Source organism: Acomys russatus, chromosome 27 (assembly GCF_903995435.1).
Source record: "Acomys russatus chromosome 27, mAcoRus1.1, whole genome shotgun sequence".
Lineage (NCBI taxonomy): Eukaryota > Metazoa > Chordata > Mammalia > Rodentia > Muridae > Acomys > Acomys russatus.
Genome location: NC_067163.1, coordinates 45,185,141 through 45,208,790, shown reverse-complemented (window position 1 = coordinate 45,208,790; position 23,650 = coordinate 45,185,141). Strand labels below are relative to the sequence as shown.

At 38.1% G+C, this 23,650-nt stretch overlaps 1 protein-coding gene across 1 annotated transcript in view; it reads left to right on the top strand.

Moving 5' to 3' along the window:
• The window catches only part of Galntl6 (polypeptide N-acetylgalactosaminyltransferase like 6), a 750,388-nt gene that overhangs the window by 259,864 nt on the left and 466,874 nt on the right, over nt 1-23,650 (top strand).

Below are 23,650 nucleotides of genomic sequence, written 5' to 3'. Positions count from 1 at the left end.
GGAAAATGAAAAAGAAAAGTATTGGATAATAAAAATGATAAAGCTACTTCTAAGAAAATGAATGGTTGGATGATGCATCTTTTTATCAGCAACAATGTTAACAGGACTTGGTTTCTTTTTCCAATTGAACTTTCCAGTACACAATATCCACCATGGAATGTTTACACACACCATTCATAATATACAGTAAAATACGGGTTTTATCCTATTATGTGGACTTTATACATATGCATGTTTACCAGAACACAGATATCTTGAAAATATAGTATCTGTAAAATATGTTTACAGATTAAATTTATTATCTTTTACTTGCAAGTTTTGAACTGAAGAGAGCTGGTAATTGAGAACTGGTATAAATTGTTCTCCGAAGAGATGCTGAGAATGCAGTTCTAGGAAGAAGACAGATGAAATTTACTCTTTTCCTAACTGATTAGCGTGTCATTTTCACACTAAGCAATTCAGGTTAATTCAGTCGCTTATTTGCCCTATCTCTGATTCATGAGTAATCTGAAAAATAATTCCATTAACATGAGAGTTCTGTTAGAGTAGACAGTTTTTAAATGACTGTGCCACACATTCAGATATTAATTCATAATAACCTTCATGGGATTATGAGGCTTTTCAATGCTGAGCTACAGCAGCCTCCCAGATCCCATCACTCCAAGATAATTCTTGAACTGATTCACTTATTTTCTTAACAAAAAGAGGAAAAATTACTCCTTCTATTTGCCCATTCCCCCTGCCCAGGAAATGGCTATTTTTCCCAACGCTACTCCACAAAGGTATCTTTGGAGTATGAGCACACGGAGTACACAAAACACACAGAAATGAAGACCCTTCCTGGCTTGTAGATAAAGGTCAGTGATATGGTGTCTGTCCACCATATGCATAAACCTGGGCTTGGCTTCCACTGTAACAATAATAAATTATATTCCAAATTATTTCAATTCCATAACAATATGGGGTCTTGGGAGGGAGAAGTAGTTCTATAAGTGTTATAAATCAAATCTTCACATTTCTTGATGGCAGTGAATATCAAATGTACCTTTGAACAACATACTGTTCTGCATTCAAGTTTTTAAGTTGTCCTAAGATGCATAAGCTCTTCTGCAACCACCTGGCATTGTTTAGTAGCTGATAACTATGTAATAATGGTAGTAATAAACATTTGAATATGGATGGAGAATCTAGTCATCCTGATCTGTATGAGGGATAGACCTAGTTTTGTTGGCTTTGTTTCAATAGCTGAAGAGGAAGAATGGTTTCAAGCCTTTCAATACAGAGAAAGGTGATTTCTGTGGGGCGTAGGTACAAGTGCATAATTATTTCTTATTAAACTTTCTCCTTCCCTTAAATTACTTTCCCCTGATAACTCATTTATTCCCAGATTAGGTTACCAAATCTTTACAATAATCTGGGGCTCAGCTGTAGCTTCTTTCAGATTCTTTTCCACTAAGCAAGAATCATTCTTTTTCTGTTGAATCTATCTGAGCATACTTTGAATATAAGTATTCAAAACATTGGACTCCGAGAGTGACAATAAATAAAAGATCAGATCCATTCACGGTTACCTGACTCATTGACAAAGTAGAGAGATGCAGTATCGGGTAGAAATTCAAACAAACATCTGGACAGAGCAATTGATAATTGCTCTGCTAATACAACAAAAGTTTACCAGAGGGAGGAAAATACAGATCCACACTCTAAGATAACTTTTACATAAATTCTTACTGTGTCCATATAAAAAATCTCTAACTGTCCCGGTCATTATATCTATCACTATTAAAGATAGCTTAGGTTTGTCTCCTGTAGAAGGATTTTTCATCCAGCAACAGGGCTACTTTGGCCAGAATACAGACAAGCCTTTAGCACACACCTTTAATCCCTCTGGCTATAATACAGACACATTCTTAGTACACACCTTTAATCCCAAACAATGAAGGTAAAGTTAGTTTGTAGAAAGAAGTAGCTATGTTTGAAAGTGATGTCTAATTAAGAGACAGACAATTCAGAAAGACTTGACAGAGTAGGATATGTCCAACTCTCACAAGGGGAGAAAAAAGAACTACTAGAGAGAACAGCAGCAGGAGAGAGAGAGAGAGAGAGAGAGAGAGAGAGAGAGAGAGAGAGAGAGAGAGAGAGAGAGATTCTTTTCTCTTGTTTTTGTGGATGTAGGGTTGTGGGGTTATTTATTTTCTTTGTTTTCCTCTGTAAAATTATCCTCCTTGGATTGGAGTTTTCCTTCTAGTATCTTTTGTAGAGCCAGATTTGTGCTTAGGTGCTGTTTGAACTTGAGTTTTTTTTGGAATATCTTTTTTCCCCTATGTATGGTGATTGAAAGTTTTGTTGGGTACAGTAGTCTGTTTTGGCATCTGTTGTCTCTTAGTCTCTGCATGACATATCTACAGGCCCTTCTGGCTTTGATAGTCTCTGTTGAGAAGTTGAGTGTAATTTTGATAGGTTTGCCTTTATATGTATGTGACTTGACCTTTTTCTCTTGCATCTTTTGTATTCTTTGTTCTGTACATTTAATGTTTTGATTATTATCTGGTAGGAGGATTTCCTTTTCAAATCTATTTGGAGTTTTTTAGGCTTTTTGTATGTTTAAGGACATTTCTTTCTTTAGGTTAGGGAAGTTCTCTTATTTTGTTGAAAGTGGTTTTTGGGCCTTGGAGCATGGAGTCTTCTCCTTCTACTATTCCGATTATTCTTAGAATTGGTATCTTATAGTGTCATGAATTTCTAGTTGTTTTGTGTCAGGAACTTTTTCAGTTTTACCTTTTCTTTGATTGATGTATCGATAATTGTGATTGTATCTTCCACACTTGAGATTCTCTCTTCCATCTCTTGTATTTGGTTTGTGTTACTTGTGCCCGTGATTCGTGTTCTCTTCTCTATGTATTCCAACTCAAAGATTGCCTCAGCCTGTGTTTTCTTTGCTGTTTCTAATTCTTTCTTTATGTCTTGAAGGTTTTATTCATTTCCTTTTCCAGATTGACTGAATTTTCCTCTAATTTCTTCAATTTTATGTTTTCGGTTCCATTTTGACCTCATAGAGATTACCTGTAATCTGTAGATAATGACACAAATCATGTTTTGAAGATTGCTGTATACTATGAAGTCAGCATAGGAAAGGCAGAGTACCTAGGACAGTATAGATGCTATGACTCACAGGGTGCCATATGCATTCTTTAGCAATGGTTTATGCTCAACAAGTATGCTCTACTTTAAAAACCCTCTGTTTTAACATATAACACATGCTATTTTTGAGTAATCTTTCACTTCATAGTAACCATGTCTACAGTACCAATCTTTAACTTTCTCTCTGTCTCTGTCTCTCTCTGTCTCTCTGTCTCTCTGTCTCTCTGTCTCTCTCTGTCTCTGTCTGTCTGTCTGTCTGTCTGTCTCTCTCTCTCTCTCTCTCTCTCACACACACACACACACACGCACGCACACACACATGTGCGCACATATGCACTCCACACACTTGCTATAATGATTCTAAATTTCCAAGAGAACAAATAGTGAGCAAAGGTGGTTTTTTTTTTCAAGCCTCTACTTTTATTAAGTATACAACCCATTTTCAGGCTAGAATGGAGTAGTAAGAATTTGAAGCAAGTAAATCCTTACCTCATCCCCAAATCCTACTTTGACAGGCATTTCATTTTGTTTTGTTTTTTTGACAAGCATTTCAAATTTTTGACCCAACAATACACCAGGCTCAAGTTGATTTTTCAAAAATATGTGTAGCTATAGACTCTGTATTGGTTCTGTAAACATGGAGTTATTGGATTTTATAAAAGAGTTTCCATTTAGATGGTGAGCCTTAGTATACTTATAAAGACTTTTAAGCCTATGTATCTTTCTTTGGATAAGTTGTAAATTCAAGGTCATCAAAGAGATCCTTGGTATTTTTAAGTGGTTTCTAAACTATAAACCTAAAATCTTGGAAAAATGATGACAAGCAGAGAAAAAACTTAATAATGTAATTTTATCTATTTTCTTTTCTAACTCTTTAAAAAACACTTGTGAAATGTCAAAAGTACTGACTAAAAAGGGTGGTATTGAATAACTTCTGGATAAGAAATTCAGACCCAAATGAGAGGTATGGGCCTCATTTCAATTAATTCTCAGACATCATTCCACTTTTAAGAAAAACGGCATGAATTATAAATTGAAGGCCTACTCTTTTCTCATCTGCAGAAAGTCTGTTCTCATACATAATGCAAACTTTCCCTCATTTTCTTAGAATCTGGAGAATAGTGAAGATGGCCATGGTCGGATTCCTGTCATTTCTAGAGTTCAAAGCATTTTCTTGTCTTAAATTACAACAATTCAACTTATCCTTGGGAAAAATATTTCCATTCTTTGATCTCAGGCCTTTCAGTTCGGATAGTCTTTTCATGAAAAAGAGAAAGAACTAATTGATAACTCACAAAACTTCTCAGTAGGTGAAGTCACTACTTAAGCTACACTAATGGCATCTAAGTGTCCATGTAGACAGACCCCAACTTCTGATGGCTCAACTTATAGCTTTTTTACTTATGGATATGAAAGCAATAGTATATATTAAGTAGAAACAGAACATCAAATTTTGACTTTTAGTCTTTTGTTAGCTGGAGCTGTACAGGAGAACCTCATCTCTAATGTTCAATAGCAGCCATGATCAACATCTCCCAACAGCCTTGCAATCAAAGTTGCTAATGGGTTTTGCATTGACAAGGGAGCTTCTGATCTCTTCCATGCTCTCTGTTTCATTTAGTTGGAGTAGCTTAACAATAATTAAAGAAATATTTTTAAAACCACTGAGCATTAAAAATGGATGGAGCTAAATGGATTGGAGTTCTTTGCCTAACTTGGATATGCAGGTATTTCTGCTGTAATTTCCTCTGCTTTTCATCTACCAACAGAGGCTGTAAATTTTCTGTTTTGCTTCTTTTTAATTTTAAAACAAATTTAATTAACTCATTTACATCCTGATTGTAGTCCCTCCAGTGTCTCCTCCCAGTCCCACACTCCCTTTCTCCTTCCCCCTACCACTTATGCAAGTCTTCTGAAAGGGGGAGCCCTCCTCCCCTGTCATCTGTCCCCAACCTATCAAATCTCATCTGGATTGCCTATATCCTCTTCTGCTGGTGGATGCCTCTGTCTCTGTACCTCCCCTCCACCCCCCTCCAGGGGAGGGGGACAGATTTGATAGCTCCATTGATCTCCTTGTGGAACTCCTGTCATCTCCAGGTCCTTCTATTCCCCAATTATTCCTTATGTATCCCTGCACTCCACCCCAAAGTTTAGCTGTGACTCTCAGCATCTGCTTTCCTCCCCAACTGGGTGGAGTCTCCCAGAGGCCCACTATGGTAGGCTTCCTTCCTGTTCCTTCTCTTTAATGGCTTCAGTTTTCTGTTCTATTTGCCCTTATGCATGAGAATTAAGCATCCTCCCCTGGGTCCTCCTTGTTATTTAGCTTCTTTATGTCTGTGTATTGTAGTGTGGTTATCCTGTACCATGTGGCTAATATCTGATTATAAGCGAGTATATACCGTACATGTCTTTCTGGGTCTAGGTTACCTCACTCTTGATGTTCATTTCTAGTTACAGCAATTTGCCTGAAAATTTCAAGATTCTTTTGCTTTTAATAGCTTAGTTCCATTGTGTAAATGTACCACAGTTTCTTTATCCATTCTTCAGTTGAGGGGCATCTTGGTTGTTTCCAGATTCTGTATATTACAAATAAAGTTTCTATGAACATAGTTGAGTAAATATCCTTGTTGTATGATGGAGCATCTTTTGGGTGTATGCCCAGAAGAAGTATAGCAGGTATTGAGGTAGCACTATTCCCAATTTTCTGAGAAAGCATAAAATTGATTTCCAAAATGTTTGTACAAGTTGCACTCACACCAGCAATGGAGGAATGTTCCCCTCTCTCCACATCCTTGCCAGTGTTTTACTTCTTAATGGCCTGTCTAACAAACTAATAAAATTAATAGCTTTAAAAAGGTTATATCCAGAAAATAGAAACTTAAAACCTTAATAATCTTCTTAAATTATGATGACATAAAAATATCATGATAAAATTTCTGCTTGGGTCAAACTTTTCAATGAAAAGATTAGTTAATAATTAGAGTAAAATGTAAAGATTTAAATAATGGCACTTCTCAGAAATATTTTATTTTTAAAGAGACATGTTCATAGAACTTTATACATGTGTAGGGTGATATAAATATAAAGAAATCACAAAATAGTATTTCATTTAAGCTGTATAAGCCAAATTGGTAGCTTAGTTATTTTAAATTTTTGTCAAGAAATTCAATATTGCAAGAAGTTAATTCAAGGATTTAACAATGCAGAAAAGACATTATTATAAATGTAAATGTTTATAAGTACATAAAAGCACAAAATTTATAGATTTATGGAATAGCATGTGGCATTTAATACACATATACATTGAGTAATGTTTAAATCAGGCTAAATATGTCTATTTTCTTAAAGGTTTGTCTTTTATGGCAAAACTTTTCAATTATTTCCTTTAGGGAAAATATAGTAGACAGTTGTTGTCTATTGTTATCCTTCTGTGCTTACCAGAATGTCTTATTCCTATTTTACTGTCATTTTCTACCTGTGTGGATCAAACTTTCCCCATTTCAATGTTTTAGCAAAGACCTAGACTCAAAGCTCTAATTTATTTTCTTTGGCTATTTGTTTTTTGTTTGATTTTTTAGTGCTATGCTAGTGTTAAAATTAGAGCCTTGGGTGTGCTAAAATACTCTTCAACTAACATGCATTCTCAGTCTCATAGATCTCCTAGTACAGAGTCTGCTTTTCTATACAGGGCAAAACTGTATTCTCAAAGACGTTATCTTACATGTCTAGATTAATTGAAATGGCTAGAATATAAATTGCTATATCTACTTTTGTGTCTTTATACCAACATGCTTCCCTAGACATGCATCTGAAAGCAAATAATTCTTGAATTATTGACTACATGTATTTAGTATCAAAGAAACGATGATACGTTATGAGCATTATACTACTGAAACTCCAAATTAATTTTTATTTCTTCATTCACTGCTTATTCTTTTCTTTACAGTTTTGCCTATATAATTATGACTCAAATGTTTTTCACATTTTCCCAACTTTATTAAAATATTTTTATAATTGTAAAGTTATTGCTATAAAGCACTTTTCTTATTTTCCTCTTTGTAAAAAGATGTAGATTGGTAATCAGAGCTTCACATTTGTGTTAATTTCAAAATTAAACTTTTCACTGGAAGAGGTATTACTTTTTCTTTTGACAGTAAATTCATACAACCAACCATTTTATCATGTTACAGATCCAAGTACTATTTCTTTTTTAGTTTAAATTTATTTTTTTTTAAATATACACTGTACATCTCAATAGTATCCCCCTCCCTCATCTGGTCTCACCCTCCCTCCTTCTTCCCTCCTTTTCCCCTCCCCTAGTCCTCAGAGAGGGGGAGGCCTTCTCCCCTACCAACTGAGCCCAGCCTACCATAAGGACTGCTTGCATCCTAGTCCTCTATAGCATGGTAAGGCACCCCACCATGGGGGAAGTGATCAAAGAACAGGCAACAGAGTCTCTGGCAAGGACAGCCCCTGTTCTCCTTTATAGGGGACCCATATGGAGACTAGGCTGCCTCTCAGCTACATCTGAGTGTGTATATATGTATGTGGGCAGGGCCTATGTTCTCTCCCAACATGGTCCTTGTTTGTGCATCAGTCTCTGCCAGCCCTTTGGACCCAGATTGTTGGCTTTGTTGGTCTTCTTGTGGAGCTCCTGTCAAACTTACTTTTTAATGGATATATTTTGCAGCTTTCTATTTTCCTATAGTCACAAAAGTCCAACAAGGTACACACTCAAGCAGTAAAGGACATGTTCCTAAACAGGAAATCTTGTGTGAGAGGAGCAGCAGGAAGTATTTATCTAAAAATGGATTTTCTCCACACAGGAATGACACATCAATTGTAGGAACATAGAGAAAAAACTGTAAAGATATTTCCTTCACTTGCAAAATGCAACTTTCCTCACAGTCTACTTAATTTCAAGATACAGAAAGAATTAAAATGGAGGGAGATTATAAAATGTATATAAATATAAAATAATTATTTCACTTCAATAATTATTGTCCATTTATAGTGGAAATACTGAACTGGGCATTGTAGGAACTGTAGTCTTAGCACTCAGGATCATGAGTTTCAGACTTACTTGGACCACATACATAGATGATAGATAGATAGATAGATAGATAGATAGATAGATAGATAGATAGATAATAAAAAGTAAAATTGACCTATTAATCTTTGAGGTAGCTTGACCTTTCCTCTACTTTGTCATTTTTACACTCATCACATTCAGTCCCCAAATGACATTTCAGTGTTTATTAATAGGAAGTTTCTTCTCTGGAAGGTATAACGTGATTCATCATAAATAGAACTCAGGCATCTCTAACATGCTGCAAACAGCACTTACATGTCACCATATTATAGAAGGTTAATCCAGAGCTCTGATGTGTAATTGTGACAAGGGTGTTGTAATGCCTCTCCCACTGTGCACTGGCAGTTAGGGAGAGTGAAGCATGAAGGAATTCTTCTTTCATAGTCACATTTCATTCCAGGAATGGGCAAGACAAGAAGTAAGACATTTCATGTCACTCCAGGATAATATCATGTAATTCTAGAGTAATAAAGAATTCATAAGTGATCTGATATGGGAAGTTCATTTACATTCTCCCAGGAGAGTTCTAGCTCTTCTGATGTGACCTTGTATAATTAAATATATTTGAAATATCAAGAGAAATGGCAGCAAAGCAGACAATGAGATTCTTCATATTGTGTCACACTGAAATAAAATGAAATTAAATTATGCGAAATAGTCAAGTATAATGGAAGATAAAAGGTTCACTGAAATCCCTTCCATCAGATCATATTCATTAGCATTTCACAAGAAGATAGTCTTTCTATGTGCTATGTGACAATTTTAGAAATTTATTTCCTTAATACCGCACCCCATAAAGACTTAGAAGAAATGACCAAAAACACAAATCACTGGTAAACATTACTTCAATAGGTCATGCATACAAGAGGTTAGATCAGCTGGGCGTGGCAGAGCACACCTTTAATCCCAGCACTTGGGAGGCAGAGTCAGGCAGTTCACTGTGAGTTCAAGGCCAGCCTGGTCTACAAAACGAGTCTATTTCAGCCAAGGCTACACAGAGAAACCTTGTCTTGAAAAACAAAAAACAAAAACAAAACAACAAAAAAAGAGGTTAGATCAAACATAGGAAATGCTTCCTTAAAAAATATGTAATGTAAAAATTCACTTCTCAAGAAAGTAGGTGTTTCAAAGTATCACAATGAAAGTTTTGATGTAATCAATCATTTTAAAAGAAACGTCCTTCAAGGTATGTCATATGAATTATGAAATATTAATTTTCTCTATAAAATAATTATTTAAAAAGCTCAAGTGTAATTTCTAAGATACTGAAAATTATTTTTAATTTATCACCATCTTTATAAATTTGTCTCTTATTCTCCATTCTCTGACTCCCAAAGATAAAAAGCATGCTTTTACTAAAACCAGTATAATTTTTTAAGATTGAATTCTGATTTATTAAATTTTCCTTATTTATTGTATTAAACATTTATATATCATATATGTGCATAAAAGCATAAATTTTGTTATTTGAGCAACCTAAATAATTTATACAATTTACTATGAGTCTTTGCATTTTAGATGTGAACTATTTCCAAAATGGTCTCATGATAGACGTTTGGCCTTCATAGTACTGCTGCTGAGGTGCTGAGGCCTTTAAGAGTGGGGTCACATGGAAAAGAGGCCTTCCCTTGCTTTGGTTTCCCAACTTAAGATGTCAAATGCCCTCTTGATGCTGTTGACCCAACGTGAGGCTTGGGCCAAACTTTTTAACCTCCAGAACTGTGAACTAAGTAAATATTTGAATTCTATGAGTAGCAAGTTTCATGTCTTTTACTATAGCAAAAGAAAAAGAAAGAAGTAAAGAAAGAAAGAAAGAAAGGTATTGACAAGAATTAAAACTCCTTTCTAGATCAACATGAACCCTATAGCTCCCCAAATCTCTTATTAATCAATCTTTCTCATTTTAAGATGGTTACTACCCTAATTATGATAATACATCAGTTTTTGTCTTATGACTTTATTTTCTCATCATACACCTCTAGACTCCTCTTTATTATTTGTCTAAAGTGAATCATGCGTTATACTCAGCATTGTGTTAATATAATTCCATGTACATTATTACATCCACTTCCAAATTTCACTGCTCTATGAAGCACTGTTGTACAAATTCCACACAAGATGCACTTTACTATCCAGTAGTGAAATTTAACCTGATCTGCATTTTAGCCTTGGTGTGGCTTTGAATGAAATGTACTGAATGCATTTGTATCTGAAAGTTTCATGAATATTTGATTAAAAAAAAAAAGAGGGTATATAAGACTCTGGTGGGCAGAATTCTAACATACTTCTAATTTTCTTCTGGTCTACATGTCTTGACTGATTCTGGGACTGTGGATGTGAACTTTATGTATATTATTATCTCAAGCTCCATAGCACAATCAATACTGATAAAGGAGACAATAGGTGGCTTAATTAACTCATAAACACCTTTTAATTTTTCCTTATTCTTGAGAATTTTACATGTGTGTATAAGGAAGTGTGATCATATTCATTCCCGTTTTCATCATTCAACTCCTCCAATTTTTTTCATGGGAAGAAAAAAGGTTAGGAGATGAAGGAGGAAGGTAAGAGAGGGTCACATGAGCAGAATGCAATTATATAAATGAATGAAATTGTCAAAGAATAAACTGCTTAAATACTGACTATTAAATTATTTTTTTTTCTTTTTTTTTTTTTTTATTAATTTATTCTTGTTACATCTCAATGTTTATCCCATCCCTTGTATCCTCCCATTCCTCCCCCCCCATTTTCCCATTATTCCCCTCCCCTATGACTGTTCCTGAGGGGGATTACGTCCCCCTATATATTCTCATAGGGTATCAAGTCTCTTCTTGGCTACTTGCTGTCCTTCCTCTGAGTGCCACCAGGTCTCCCCCTCCAGGGACATGGTCAAATGTGAGGCACCAGAGTATGTGAGAAAGTCGTATCACACTCTCCACTCAACTGTGGAGAATATTCTGACCATTGGCTAGATCTGGGAAGGGGTTTAAAGTTTACCTCCTGTATTGTCCTTGGCTGGTGCCTTAGTTTGAGCGGGACCCCTGGGCCCAAATCTGCCTATCATATTGTTCTACTTGTAGATTTCTAGGACCCTCTGGATCCTTTTATTTTGCTGTTCTCCCATGCGTCTCTCATTTAGAGTCCCAATAGGATGCCTTCCCCTCTGTCCCAGTTTCCTGGTAAGTGAAGGCTTTCGTGGGACATGCCCCTTGGGCTAGTATGCAGATATAAGTGAGTATATACCATTTGATTCTTTCTGCTTCTGGGTTAACTCACTCATTATGATCATTTCTAGCTCAATCCATTTATCCACAAATTTCGGGAATTCCTTGTTTTTAATAGCTGAGTAGTATTCCATAGTGTATATGTACCACAGTTTCTTTATCCACTCTTCTACTGAGGGACACTTAGGCTGTTTCCATGTTCTGGCTATTATGAATAAGGCTGCTATGAACATGGTTGAGCAAATTTTCTTGTTGTGTGCTGGAGCATCTTCTGGGTATATTCCAAGGAGTGGAATAGCTGGGTCTTGAGGAAGCCCTATTCCCATTTTTCTGAGATAGCACCAGATAGATTTCCAAAGTGGCTGTACTAGTTTGCATTCCCACCAGCAATGAAGAAGTGTTCCTCTCTCCCCACATCCTCGCCAGCATGTGGTGTCGCTTGAATTTTTGATCTTAGCCATTCTGATGGGTGTAAGATGGAATCTCAGAGTTGTTTTGATTTGCATTTCCCTGATGACTAAGGAGGTTGAGCATTTCTTTAAGTGTTTCTCAGCCATTTGATATTCCTCTGATGAGAATTCTCTGTTTAGTTCCAAGCCCCATTTCTCAATTGGGTTATTCGGTTTGGTGGTGTTTAATTTCTTGAGTTCTTTATATATTTTGGATATTAGACCTTTGTCAGATGTAGGGTTGGTGAAGATTTTTTCCCAGTCTGTAGGCTGTCGCTTTGTTCTCTTGACAGTGTCTCCTGCCTTACAGAAGCTTCTCAGCCTCATGAGGTCCCATTTATTAATGGTTGACATTAAGGCCTGGGCCGTTGGTGTTCTGTTCAGGAAGTTGTCTCCTGTGCCAATATGTTCCAGGCTCTTTCCCACTTTTTCTTCTAAGTGAGTTAGTGTCTCTGGTTTTATGTTGAGGTCTTTAATCCACTTGGATTTGAGTTTTGTGCAAGGTGACAAATATGGGTCCAGTTTCATTTTTTTACACATAGACCTCCAGTTAGACCAGCACCATTTGTTGAAGATGCTATCCTTTTTCCATTGAATGGATTTGGCTTCCTTGTCAAAAATCAAGTGACCATATGTGTGTGGATTCATATCTGGGTCTTCGATTCGATTCCACTGATCAACCAGCCTGTTGCTGTGCCAGTACCATGCTGTTTTAAGTACTATTGCTTTATAGTACAGTTTGAGATCAGGTATCGAGATTCCTCCGGAGCATCTTTTATTGTACAAGATTGTTTTAGCTATTCTGGGTTTTTTGTTTTTCCATATGAAGTTCAGAATTGAACTTTCAATGTCTTTAAAAAATTGTGTAGTTATTTTGATAGGGATTGCATTGAATCTGTAGATTGCTTTTGGTAGGATGGCCATTTTTACTATGTTAATTCTCCCGATCCATGAGCAAGGAAGATCACGCCATCTTCTCAGGTCATCTTCAATCTCTTTCTTCAGAGTTTTGAAATTTTTTTCATACAAGTCCTTCACTTGCTTAGTTAGGGTAACTCCTAGATATTTTATATTGCTTGTGGCTAATGTGAAGGGTGTGGTTTTCCTAATTTCTTCCTCTGCAAGCTTGTCATTTGTGTATAGGAAGGCTACAGACTTTTTTGAGTTAATTTTGTATCCAGCCAATTTGCTGAAGGTGTTTATCAGCTTTAGGAGTTCTCTGGTGGAGTTTTGAGGGTCACTTATGTACACTATCATATCATCTGCAAAGAGGGATAATTTGACTTCCTCCTTTCCCATTTGGATCCCCTTGATCTCCTTTTGTTGTCTTATTGCTCTGGCTAGAACTTCGAGTACTATATTGAAGAGATATGGAGAGAGTGGGCAGCCTTGCCTTGTTCCCGATTTGAGAGGAATTTCCTTGAGTATCTCACCATTTACTTTGATTTTGGCTATTGGCTTGCTGTATATAGCCTTTATTATGTTGAGGAAAGTGCCTTGTATCCCCGATCTCTCTAAAACTTTAAACATGAATGGGTGTTGAATTTTATCAAATGCTTTCTCTGCATCCAAGGAGATAATCATGTGGTTTTTTATTTTCAGTTTGTTTATATGATGGATTACATTGATGGATTTCCGTATATTAAACCATCCCTGCATGCCTGGAATGAAGCCTACTTGGTCATGATGAATGATATCTTTGATGTGCTCCTGTATTCGTTTTGCAAGTATTTTATTTAGTATTTTTGCATCTATGTTCATAAGAGAAATTGGTCTGAAATTCTCTTTCTTTGTTGAGTCTTTGTGAGGTTTAGGTATCAATGAGACTATGGCCTCATAGAATGAATTTGGTAATTTTCCATCCATTTCTATCTTTTGGAGTAGCTTGAAGAGTATCGGTATTAGCTCGCCCTTAAAGGTCTGGTAGAATTCTGCACTGAAACCATCTGGCCCTGGGCTTTTTTTGGTTGGGAGACCATCGATGATTGCTTCTATTTCTGTCGGGGAAATGGGACTATTTAACTTGTTTATCTGTTCTTCACTCAACTTTGGCAAGTGAACTTGATCAAGAAAATCGTCCATTTCCCTTAGATTTTCAAATTTTGTGGCGTATATGCCTTCAAAGTAGGATCTTATGATTCTTTGAATTTCATCAGTGTCTGTTGTTATGTCTCCCTTTTCATTTCTGATTTTGTTCATTTCAATACTGTCTCTCTGCCTTTTAGTTAGTTTGGCTAATGGTCTGTCTATCTTGTTGATTTTCTCAAAGAACCAGCTTTTGGTTTTGTTGATTCTTTGGACTGTTTTCTTAGTTTCTAATTGTTAATTTCAGCCCTGAGTTTGATAATTTCCAGGCGTCTACTCCTCTTGGGTGTTTCTGCTTCTTTTTTTTCTAGGGCTTCCAGTTGTGTTGTTAAGATGCTTATGTGCGATGTTTCCAATTTCTTTTTAAAGGCACTTAGTGCTATGAATTTTCCTCTTAGCACTGCTTTCAATGTATCCCACAAATTTGGGTATGTTGTTTCTTCATTTTCATTGAATTTCAGAAACTCCTTGATTTCTTTCTTTATTTCTTCCCTGACCCAGGTGTCATTTAGCAGAGAGTTGTTTAGTTTCCACAAACGTGTAGGCTTTTTGTTATTTCTGTTGTTGTTGAATTGCAGCCTAAGAGCATGGTGATCTGATAGGATACAAGGTATTATTTCAATCCTCTTGTATCTGTTGAGGCTTGCTTTGTGACCTACGATGTGATCAATTTTGGAGAAGGTTCCATGGGGTGCAGAGAAGAAGGTGTATTCTTTCTTGTTTGGGTGAAAGGTTCTATAGATATCTGTTTAGATCCATTTGACCCATGGCATTGGTTAATGATGTTATTTCTCGGCTTAGTTTCTGTTTCAATGACTTATCCTTCAGTGAGAGTGGGGTGTTGAAGTCTCCCCACTATTATTGTGTGGGGATCGATGTGTGGTTTAAGCTTTTTTAGGAGATCTTTTACATATGTGGGTGCCCTTGTATTGGGAGCATAGATGTTCAGAATTGTGATGTCATCTTGGTTGACTTTACCTTTGATGAGTATGAAGTGTCCTTCCTCATCCCTTTTGATTAATTTTGGTTGAAAGTCTATTTTGTTCGATACTAAAATGGCTACACCTGCTTGCTTCTTGTGACCATTTGCTTGGAATATTTTTTTCCAACCTTTTACCCTGAGGTAATGCCTTTCATTATGGGTGAGATGTGTTTTCTTGGATGCAGAAGAATGTTGGGTCTTGTTTATGTACCCATTCGGTTAGTCTGTGTCTTTTTATTGGAGAATTGAGGCCATTGATGTTGAGAGATATTAATGACCAGTGACTGTTAAGAGTCTTAATTTTGATGTTGTTTCCAGTCGAGCGTTTGTGTAGTTGTGTTTTTGCCATGGGATAGTTATCTATTTCCTGGGTAGTTTTGGTTGTAGCTTGACCCTTTGGGATGGCGTTTTCCTTCTAGTACCTTCTGTAAAGCTGGGTTGTGGATAGGTACTGTTTGAATTTGTTTTGTCATGGAATATTTTGTTTTCTCCATCAATGGTTATTGATAATTTTGCTGGGTAAAGTAGTCTGGCCTGGCATCTGTGTTCTCTTAGGGTTTGCAGGATCTCTGTCCAGGCCCTTCTGGCTTTTATGGTCTCTGCTGAGAAGTCAGGTGTAATTCTGATAGGTTTACCATTAAATGTTATTTGGCCCTTTTCCCTTGCAGCTTTTAATATTTTTTCTTTGTTCTGCATGTTTTGTGTTTTGATTATTATGTGGCGGGCAGTTTTTCTTTTCTGGTCAATTCTATTTGGTGTTCTGTAGGCCTCTTGTATGTTTATAGGCATCTCTTTCTTTAGATTGGGGAAATTTTCTTCTATGATTTTGTTGAGAATAGTTTCTGGGCCCTGGAGTCTGATGTCTTCTCTTTCTTCAATGCCTATTATCCGCAAATTTCTTCTTTCATGGTGTCCTTAATTTCTTGGATGTTTTGTGTCAGGAGTTTTCCAGATTTGGCATTTTCTTTAATGGTTGATTCAATATCTGTGATTGTATCTTCTAGCCCTGAGATTCGTTCTTCCATCTCTTGGATTCTGTTAGAAAAGCTCACCTCTGTGTTGCTCGCCTTCTTCTCTGAGGTCTCACGTTCTCGTTTTTCTTCTGTCTGTGTGTTTATCATTGAATCCATTTTCATTTTCAGATCTTGAACTGATTTTTTGATTTCTTTCATCTGATTTTTTGTATATTCCTGAGTTTCTTCCATTGCCTCTTTATAGGTCTTCAGAGCTTGAACCGTTTTAGTTATTTCTTTCATCTGGTTGTTTGCATTTTCCTGCAATTTTTCCAGTTCCACTCTATGTGCTTCTTTTATGTCTCTCACCTGTTTGTCTGCGTCTTCCTGCATTTGATTACGAATTTTATTTGTTTCTCCTCCATTATCATCCTCATTACTAAGGATTTGAGGTCATTTTCTTGTATTTCCATTGTATTTGAGTTCTCTGGGTGGTTTTCTTTGGGATAGCTGGAAACTGGAGACGCCATGTTGTTTTGGGGGTTTTTTGCGTATGCTTTTTCGTTGTCCTTTAGACATCTTGCCGTCTTTGTTTTTGTTGGGTAGCTTCCAGAGTTGAATGGAGGGTGTCTGATGATAGATTCACTTGTTTTCTTACGATTTCCCTAGGCTGCGAGCTCAAAGCTTCACTGGTGTGGATGTTAGGAGGTTAGCCCTGTTGTTCTGGTCTCTCACAGCCAGTGATCCTCAGTCCCTCTCTGCTGTGGATCCTGCAATTGTTCTGGGTCTCTGAATGAGCGTTGGGTCAGGCCAAGGTATCCACAGCCTTCTGTGTTCCCTGCCAAGTCCAGCCAGGAGCACTGGGACCGAACCACGGGCAGAACTCAGCTAGATTCTCAGGGCCAGAACCGTCTGCCAAGCTCAGCTAGGGATTTGGGCCCAAAATGCACACAGGGCCCAGCCAGAATTTTTGGGCTGGGACTACGCACCAAGCTCCACTAGGGCCTTTTGGCCCAAAGTGCGTGCTGTGGTCAGTATTGACTCAGGGCCCGAACTGACCACCAATCTCAGCCAGGAATTCTGGATTCAAACTGTACACTGTGTCCAACCAGAGTCTTAGAGCTGGTGGAACCGAGAGCTCTGTCCAGCCTGTGCCACAGCAGGAGAACTGCGGCTGCTCTGAGTTAGCGCCAGTGGTGGAACAAGTGCTCCGCCCGGACTGTGTCACCGCAGGGGAGCTGCCGCTGAGCTGAGGTGGTGCCTAGGATGGAACCGAGCACGTCACCAAGCCTGCGCCACAGCAGGAGAACTGCGGCTGCTCTGAGTTAGCGCCAGTGGTGGAACAAGTGCTCCACCCGGACTGTGTCCCCGCAGGGGAGCTGCCGCTGAGCTGAGGTGGTGCCTAGGATGGAACCGAGCACGTCACCAAGCCTGCGCCACAGCAGGAGAACTGCGGCTGCTCTGAGTTAGCGCCTGTGGTGAACCCAAGTGCTCCGCCCAGACTGTGTCACCGCAGGGGAGCTGCCGCTGAGCTGAGGTAGTGCCTAGTGTGGAGCAGCGTGCTCAACTAAGCCTGCGCCACAGCAGGGGAGCTATGGCCACGCTGAGTTAGTGCCTCAGGCAGAATTGTTTGCTGGGCCGGGCCAATACCCGGGACTCTGGGGCCGAACTGTCCGCCGAGTCCAATCTGGGTCCAAAGGCTCCACGCGACCCAAATCCTGCCCCGAGTCCCCTCTCCCGCAGCAATTCCCACCAGCCACCACACCAATCGCCTCCACCGGAAGGCTATGAGCTGCAAACCTCAGCCGCCGCTGCTGGTGCCGCTGGTGCTGCCGCCTCTACCGCTGCCGCTCCGATCAGAGAAAAACCACGCTCCTCCCGTGTGCAGGGGCACGCAGGTCCTCCGCACCCTGGTCCCTCCGAACCGTGGAGCACTCCCGCTGCCGTGATGTTCGGACCTCGGTGTTCCTGGCTCAGAAATCTGTGCAATTCCCTGAATTGTTCACTGGAGCCTCCAAACGCGGTCCACACTGCTCGCCGCCATCTTGGATCCTCCCCTGACTATTTAATTATATCTTTAAAAAATTCTCTGCAGGATACATTGTCCATAGAAATAAATGGATTCTTGAAAGCACTCAGAGGACTTCCTGGAGTAATTAACTCTCAGTTCTATTTTTTATGTTGTCATTAGGGTTTCATAGGGTTTAGGTTTGATTTTGATTTTGATTAGGGGATGTCATTGTTGTTGGTAGTGGTTTGTTTTGGTTGGTTTGTTTTGGTTTTGGTTTTGGTTTTTGAGTCAGGTTTTCACTGTATATCCCTGGCCAGCCTGGAATTCACTTTGATTTGGCTTCAAAGTCACAGAGCTAAAGCACCCTCTACCTCCCAAGTGCTGCCATCAAAAGTGTGCAACACCATGCCTAGCTAAGGAAGGTGAGCACTATCGTGCCTGGTTAATCTTTGGTCTCCTTGAAAGCAACAACTAAATTCTATGATAATGACATCCACAATATTATTTGCAGTTTTACTCCCTTAACTTGAATAATAAAAGTCTATTGTCTAGTTTAGACTTTTCCTTACTGTCACACAAAAGAAATTGTTTAAAAGGTGTATATTTTATAGGATGCCTTCTTCATCTTATGAAATTATGTTTGTAACTATATTAAATTAATCCTCACTATGGCACAGTGTAGATATTTGGTTGACAACTATTTGGGATTTTTTTCTGACTATAGACTATTTTATTTTTAATCTTTAAAAATATTCATTGAGAATTCCAGGCATGAGTACTGTATTTGCACCATTTTCACCTCCACCTCAACCCCTTAAAAATCCTCTCATATCCCCTCTGCACTATCTCAAATTCATGACTTCAGCTTCTTACACTATTGTTGTATACAGTCTCCCGAATCCACTTAGTATTGCTCATATGTGTACTTGTTTAGGCTGAACCTCTGGGATTGGAGAATCTATTCCGTGGCCCATTTCTGGGGATGAGTGATAGACGGCTCACTCGATTATTAGCCACTAGTTGCCTGTATCTCATCATCTAGGTGTAGAGCTTCATGAAATTTATCCTACCCACTACTGGTAGTATTTTGTAGGTCTTCTTTAGGTGATCAGATTGCTGAGATTTCAGGGGTTCCACTTTGCTGCCAGCTAAAAAGACACTATTGCACGGAATACTTCTTAGTCCTCTGGATCTTACAAATACTTTGACATGTATGTCAGCTGGTGACACTTACTTGTAACCCAAATACTGGGAAACTGAGGCAGAAGGATAGCACATCAAGGTCATCCTATTTGTAGACATTCCCAGAGGTGCTGTTGACAATTAATGTTGTACAGGAAAATGAGATCATGTTTTTTTCCCAATCTACACACAAGTCACAGATAAGCTGTGCTTGCTTCACCTGTGTTTTGAGATAGTTTTACTAACAGCTTGGAGCTCAACAAAAAGGCTAGCGTAGATTGTTATTTCTGTCTTCAGCTTTAGAGTTACAAGTATATATTATCATGACACGCCTGTGTGTTGGAGAGCGGGTGGAAAGGGCTTTCAGGTGGGGACTCTGGGAATCCCAGAACTTGTATAATTGACCTCTGTTCCTAACCCTCAGCTTAATCATCTTAATACATTGTTTGGGATATTAGGAGATCAAAATAAAGCGTTTGTGAAAAAAAAAAAAGTACATGGAATCCTTTGAACTTAAAACCCAAATAAAATATAGCAAGAGGAGATAGTAGAATGTGTGTGATATGAAAACAGAAGATAGAATATTGGTAGGTAAAGGTCTAAGAAGTGGGAGCAGAGGGGTGAGGGAAAGGAGGGTGAGTTAAGAAAAACAAATGCTATATGAAAAATCCCTGTAAAAACTTATTAGTTTGAAATATTGTTAAAATATAGTTTACAAAAGAATTTCAAAGGAGATGCATGGTAAACAATGCCGCTTCCAGCATGCATAGATCATTAAATGAAAATCCCAATTCTAGGAACAGGTTACCTCCTCCCTAGCAGCTGCTGGTCAGAAAGGTCCCAAAGGTGCCCTAGATAATGCAAGTTGTTACCATTGTTTTGGTTGCCCATCATAACTAAATGGCAAGAGCTTGATGCCACAGATACAGGAAATAGACACATCAGTCTTAAACTGACTGGAAAAAATTCCCTCCATGCTAGATAGAGATCATAGTGCTAGAAGATACTACACAGGCTACTAGGGAATAACAGACCTCAGTGGTCTTATTGAGAATTATACACTGCATGCTACAATACTGAGATTCTAAGCAAAATGTACCAATTTGTTCAATAATGGCATGACTGTTTATCAATGTAACTAGCTATTTTCTTGATTGGACTTAAGGGCTTTCCATAGGAGGAAATTCATGCTGGGTACATACATGTGGTAAAAATTCATGGCTAGAGAAGTCATAGGCCTTAGGGTAGAAACTCTTGATTTCCTTCTAGCTATGTTGTCAAGCTGCCTTCTTAATATTGGTTATTATTGTATCTATGAGTTGGTGTTACTCTCAACCCTGGCCATAGAAGTTTCTTAATACAGTGGGAAGTTGTTTAAGCCAAGACTCATAGCTGACCAAAATGCTGAAGATAAATGATTAAGATTGCTCAACTAAAGGTAGGACATCTGCAGTATTATCACATAATATGGGGACAGAACGCAAAAGATACAGGGTAGTGAAATACTTTCCTCTAGATATGACAGAGCTGTTGCACACATGAATTGAAAGTATCTTGGTCATCCATACTAGATCTGCATATGATCCAGTTGGTTTAAAATCCCAAACACAAAAGGTAGAGGCTTCCATGGCCCCATTCCTAGCTGAGAAGCTATTTGACCAGTTGCTGGCTTCTTGAGAGAAGGAAATGGTTACCCATGCCCAGTGACTGACCCACACCCATGCATATATTCACATCACAAATTAGCCACCCTGAGTTTAAAAAGTAAAAGGAACCATGAAATTGGGCGGGAGATGTGCTTTGGGTATCCAGACAGACCTACTGAACACATGTATAAAGTTTCCAAACAGTGAATTTTAAAAGCAAACAAAAAAACTTTTTTCCCTCTTTGGCTTTTATTTATTTTTTTCATTATTTCACATATTTGTACAGTGTTTCTGGATTAAATCTACCTGAATTCCTTCAACTTCACCCTAATTCCTCCATTGTGCCCCCTGACTTCACATTCTCCTTTTTTCTTATGTTTTTAAACTTTTATTTATTATTTTACTGTGTGGCGTGTGTGTATACAGATAAGTGGAGATCAGAGCACAGCTCCCAGGAGTCTGTTCTCCTAACATCTTGTGAGATCTAGGGATTGTACCCAGGTGTTGGCGTCTATGGGTGAGCTCCTCTACCTGATAAGATGTCTTACTAGCAGGCTCCACTTTCTTTATTACTATTATTTTTTGATAATCAACTGAGTCCAATCAGTACTCATTACATGGGCATCATACATATATAGACATAGATATAGATGAAATAGATATAGATACATACATACATACACGCATACATACATACATACATGCATACATACATGCATACACACATACATACATGCATACATACATGCATACATACATACATGCATACATACATGCATGCATGCATGCATACATACATACATGCATGCATACATGCATACATACATACATACATGCATACATACGGAACATCCAGTAAAGTGTAGACAACCAACCAACAGTCTCACCCATGAAGAGAAATGCTTCCCCCTCCTCGACAGCCATCAACTGTCGATAGCTCCTTACCTAAAAGTTAGGTCCGAGAAGCTACCTCCTCCCCATGCTGCAATATTGATTGGCTTGCTCATGCTCAGGTCTTGTGTAAGTGACCACAACTACTGTGAGTTTTTGAGTGCGAACACCATGTCACATCCAGCTGACAGCATTTCACAGCACTCCTCCCATATTCCTGCTCTCATTTTTTCCACTCTCTTCCAAAGTGTTCCCTGTGCCTTGTGACTAACTCAAAGCTAAGCTCTCAACAGTATCTTATCCTCAGTGCTTTCACCATAAGAGGAGCTCATAGCCAATGACTAGCCTGTCACATGAAAGCTATAAAGTTAAAGCACACTTTTAAGTCAATGGTTTTAGTTACAGTCGTATTTTATTGGGCCCTTTGCTCTTGTTTACCTCCTTTTGACAAATTAAAAGATATCTGTCCTCTTGCTTTCTTCTTTATGATCACATATGTCTACCAATCAAAGTTGGCCTTTACCTGCTCTTAGCCACACACACTAAGATTTTTCACAACTTGGAGTGATAAAGAAGCTTAGTTTTGCCCCCCCCCCCAAATAGGTAGACTGTGTTGACCACAGACTCTTGGATGGTTAAAATCACTAAAGAATGGTCTATTATTTTATCTTAATCATTCAAGAGTTTTGTTGGCTACCTAGTCCTCCTTTTTCTTTCTGGTGTGTAATTACATACCAAATATCCAGAAATCTGTGATATAACATTGCAAGAACAATTCTAAAAGTAAATTAGGTAATTTCAAAGTAATTTCTTTGCATATGAGGTGAAGAGAAGAATCATAATAAGATCTTAATGAAGATGTTTTTGTATCTAAAGTAGATTTTGCTCATGGCATCTCATTTAGAATTCTACTTTTACTTAGATAATTGTGCTTTGTGAATGGAATGGCTGCTTGTGGACATGAAACCTAGATTACAGGATAAAGAGGAGAATTATTAATTATAACCAGAACATTGACCAGCTTTCTTTAAATTCTTGTGAATTCCATTCACATAATTGATTATAGTGACTGTAAAGTGTGTGTGTGTGTGTGTGTGTGTGTGACTTTCTTTGTTATGTTAGAGGCCTGTAGGTTCTTGCTTAAGCAAGAGAATGATACTACCTCCTTTGTGATCCTGGCTATATTCTATAGAAAGGCTGCCAATATGCATTCAATTGTGAATGAACTGTGGACTGCGTTGCATGCAGCAGGCTTTGAGTTGCTCTCAGGACTTTATTTGTCCCTAAGAGCTTATTGCAAAGCTCCAATCTTGGGCTGTAACGTTGATTTAATATGCTGTGATTTTGTGACAACCCCAATATAGAACTTCCTGCATCTCTCCTATTTCACATGTACTTTTTCAGTGTGTTAAAAGTGAGTCTTAGAAAAAAAGTGAGTCTTAGGTTTTATTAGAGTTGATTGCAGCTTTGCTACACTCCACAGAATAGACACATAAACCCACGAGGTTGTCTGAATGGCATTCTCACATATTTAGCTTGGGGCTTAATATTCATGGATTTCCAGTTACTAAAAAGTATTCAAACTGATAGTTAATATTTACCATTTTACGATAATTATATATGATTTAATTTAATACCTAACTTTATATTTTTACTTGTTTTTTTTTTTAATTTTCAGAAACTATTTTTAATTAATTTATTCTTGTTACATCTCAATGGTTATCCCATCCCCTTGAATCCTCCCATTCCTCCCTCCCTCCCATTTCCCCTTACTCCCCTTCCCTATGACTGTGACTGAGGGGGACTTCCTCCCCTGTATATGCTATAGGGTATCAAGTCAGAAAACTATTTTCTTGACCCTTCCCTAGCCCCTTCCAGAGCCCCCATCCACTTATTTCAATGGAAGCTTCAGTTCTTCTGCTGTGTGGAAAGGTATTTATGTATGCTATCTAGGAGGAATCAATCATCATCTTTACCCAGCTACAATCCTTACA